At 39.1% G+C, this 4015-nt stretch overlaps 1 protein-coding gene across 1 annotated transcript in view; it reads left to right on the forward strand.

Moving 5' to 3' along the window:
* LOC106681443 (venom serine protease) overlaps positions 1–4015 on the forward strand; it is a 47167-nt gene that overhangs the window by 3053 nt on the left and 40099 nt on the right. The window lies entirely within an intron of this gene.

Here is a 4015-nt window from a genome sequence, read left to right on the forward strand (position 1 = left end):
TGAAATAAACTATTGTAGTTTAATAAGGAAGAAATAGTATCATTCACTAAATCCAGATAATACCATAAGAATCTTCCAGTTAAAGGATTATTAAAATTACAACAACCATCATTTAGAGAGGAAAAAGTTGATTAATAACTATGGACAAAGGCAGTACTAGATTGATTACATCATTATTTATATACATATAAATGTGAGTAATAAATAAATGATAAAGTTGAAAGAATCTATAAAGAATTAGTTAAATTAATAATGAAGCTAATGAAAAAAATAAAAAAAACAACTACATGTAGCCTGGATTCTCTTCCTATTACCTTACTCTCGCATTTCTTACTTTCTTCATTCCCCTTTCTCCATTTATTTCTTCTTATCCCCTGTTCTTTCTTTTTACAATATTGTTTTTGTTTTTTTCATTGGCTGCATTATTAATTTACCTAATTCTTTATAGACTCTTTCTACTGTATCATTTATTTATTACTCACATATATATGTATTTAAATAATAATGTAATCAATCTACTACTGTCTTTGTCCATAGTTATTAATCAAGATTTTTTCTCTCTAAATGATGGTTGTTGTCTTTTTATAGCCTTGATGAAGACCTGAAAATCAGTTCGAAACGTCGGCATGTAGTATCTGAGGGGACTTAGTCCCTGGTACTAAGCCGTATACCTATATTGTATATGGACTTGATTTTCAATACAGTAGTTCCTGTATACATACACAATGTTTAAATACCACAAATAAACAATATAAATCTGTATACATACACTCGTAAATAGTTACGTATGATTTTTTTTTTAAAAAAGACATTTTCCCTTTCATACGGCCACGATTGCTGTCCAAAAATTATTTTCATTAAGAAATATGTCATTGGCCCCTAATGATCCAGGTACGCCTATGACCTAAAATTCAATATCTAAGGAAAAATAATAACTTGTTAGTTATAGAACAAGTCTCTAATGATTAGCTAAAAGAACTAGTCGAAGGAGTAGTGTGATATTGCATTAGAACACCTACATATAACGTCCTTTTTTACCCGAAATACTCGAATACGGACAATTCCCTGCTAAGGTGAAAAATACCCGAAAATTGGGTAATTACCCTCAAATTGGCAGCAATGTTTATACCTGTGATATGAAGTCAATGTAACAGGCAAAAGTGTTGGAAATGTAATAAATCTAATCTTTATATTGTAAAACATATATGTAAATTACATTTATAATGTATAAATATAAGTATAAATATGTATGTAAATTATATAAGTATATTATAAGTTTTTGTCGTTGTCTCAAAATAAATAGTTGTTACGGCGGGTAGGGGTTCGAAAGGAACCTTTACTAGCCCAACCGTGAAATGAAAATAATAGTCGAATTTTGTTATTTTTGAATTTTTAAATAAGTAAACATAATAAAAAAGAAAACAAAATATACAACTAGAAAAAACAGAGAGCTTAAAACTATTATAAAATTAAATTAATTGAACTAAAGGGAAAAAAAAGTCTTATTTCACCGGTGATTGGTGGTGCCCCGGTTGTGGTTGTTCTGAGTGGATATTCTCGTGGAAGTAGATCGACGAAAAGGACGTCCGCCCGCCTTGTCCTCTTGGAGGATGAGTTGAAGAAGTCCGCCAGCCGTGGCTAAGATGATTTAGCTGGTGAAGATGGCCAGAATGCTGGTAACTACGAGAGCGTAGTGAGGAGATAAGGAGACGATACGTGTGTGCGGTGAGACGTTAAGAAGTTGTCTGTCTATTTTCAATATAAAAAACAATAGAGAGTAGTTGTTTTGTTTTTGACGTTATAAAAATCATATGTTTCTTGTGGACCATATGTTGGCCGCAACAATAGTTTTTGATCACTATTTCAGTTTTTATTTGACCGCACCCTCACCATCTTTGGTTTAAAAAAAAACTGATGTGCTATATATTTTGTATTTATCATTATAATCAATGTATTTACATGTTACGTTCGTATATAGATATTGTTTATGTTAGGTGTATCTGCATTGGATATAGTATGCGAATAGAAATTAAAACCGTGTTAAATCCCAAAATTTTTGTTTCTATTTAGGTTATTTTTTTTTTTGGAATCATTCCAAGTGATTTTTAATGTTGTTAATTGTAAGTTTATGTTTATTCATTTATTTATTTTTTTTAACTTTATATAATTTTCCATTTTAATTTGATACACAAAAATGAGGGACACAAGCAGAACGATTCCGAAGGGCCAATGCCAGCATAACCGCGGATGAGGCAGATGGCAGTGAAGATTTAGGAAGCACTGGAGCGATTATCTTCGGAGGCATTGGCACGATGAAGACACTAGACTCACTGATTCAGGGACACTCCGGTGCCATTGTTTGTTGAGCCAAGTTTGAGCTGGAGCTGTTAGGTTTTTTTTAACCCTTTCGTCGACTCGCCGGCTGTCACCACTGTGCAATCAACGGTTGTTGGAGTCGTCGGGCTGCCTGGCACTCTCTCTCACCAGCTCGCCGGCTGTCACCACTGTGCAATCAACGGTTGTTGGAGTCGTCGGGCTGCCTGGCACTCTCTCTCACCAGCTCGCCGGCTGTCACCACTGTGCAATCAACAGTTGTTGGAGTCGTCGGGCTGCCTGGCACTCTCTCTCACCAGCTCGCCGGCTGTCATTCTGATCAACCAACTCTACAATTTTAATGTTATTGTCGATATGCGCATATCGACCCCCAAGCCCATCTGAGAGTGACTTTCTTTTCTTTTTTCGAGCTTCATATTTTTTTGCTTTTAACTTATTATTTCTAACTTATTACTAATCATTTATACTACTATAACTAATTATTGATTGGAGAAGATGATAGGGGGAAGGGGTCAGCAAAGAAAATAAATTTATTTATGCCAACGTTTCAACCGGATTTTCAGAACAAGGGATCAAGTCCTCATAGATAGCCCCAGTAACCAAGTCCCCACAGATAGACAGTGCTAGGGACCAAGACCTCATAGATATCCCCAGTAACCAGATCCCCTTAGATAGACAGTGCTAGAGACCCAGTCCCTCCCGATAGGCAGTACCTGGGACCAAGTCATAGACAGTACCAAGGACCAGATCCCCTTAGATAGACAGTACCAGGGATCAAGTCCCCCCCAATAGGCAGTACCTGGGACCAAGTCATAGACAGTACCAAGGACCAGATCCCCTTAGATAGACAGTACCAGGGATCAAGTTCCCCCCAATAGGCAGTACTAGGGGCCAAGTCCCCACAGATAGACAGTGACCAAGTCCTCATACAAAATACCAGGGATCATGTTCTTCTAGACAGTGCCAGTAACCAAATCCCCACAGATAGACAGTGCTAGAGACCAAGTCCTGATACACAATATCAGGGATCATGTCCTTCTAGACAGTGCCAGGGATAAAGTCCTCATTGACAGTACCAGGGATCAAGTCCTCATAGATAGCCCCAGTAACCAAGTCCTCATTAACAGTCCCAGGGACCAAGTCCTCCAGATAGACAGTACCAGGGACCAAACCTCCCCCCCTCCCCCAGATAGACAGTACCAGGGACAAAGTCCACATAGACAGTACCAGGGACCAAGTGCTCCAGATAGGCAGTACTAGGGATCAAGTCCCCACAGATAGACAGTGCTAGGGACCAAGTCCTAATACACAATACCAGGAACCAAGTCCCCCCAGATAGACAGTACCAGGGACCAAGTCCACATAGACAGCACCAGGGACCAAGTCTTCCAGAAAGGCAGTACTAGGGATCAAGTCCCCACAGATAGACAGTGCTAGGGACCAAGTCCACATAGACAGTACCAGGGACCAACCCTCCCCCCCCCAGATAGACAGTACCAGGGACCAAGTCCTCCAGATAGGCAGTACTAGGGATCAAGTCCCCACAGATAGACAGTGCTAGGGACCAAGTCCTCATACACAATACCAGGGACCAAGTCCCCCCAGAAAGACAGTACCAGGGACCAAGTCCACATAGACAGCACCAGGGACCAAGTCCCCCCAGTTAGACAGTACCAGAGAC

The sequence above is a fragment of the Halyomorpha halys genome, unplaced genomic scaffold (genome assembly GCF_000696795.3).
Source record: "Halyomorpha halys isolate HHAL.00 unplaced genomic scaffold, Hhal_1.1 Scaffold338.1, whole genome shotgun sequence".
Taxonomy (NCBI): Eukaryota; Metazoa; Arthropoda; class Insecta; order Hemiptera; family Pentatomidae; genus Halyomorpha; species Halyomorpha halys.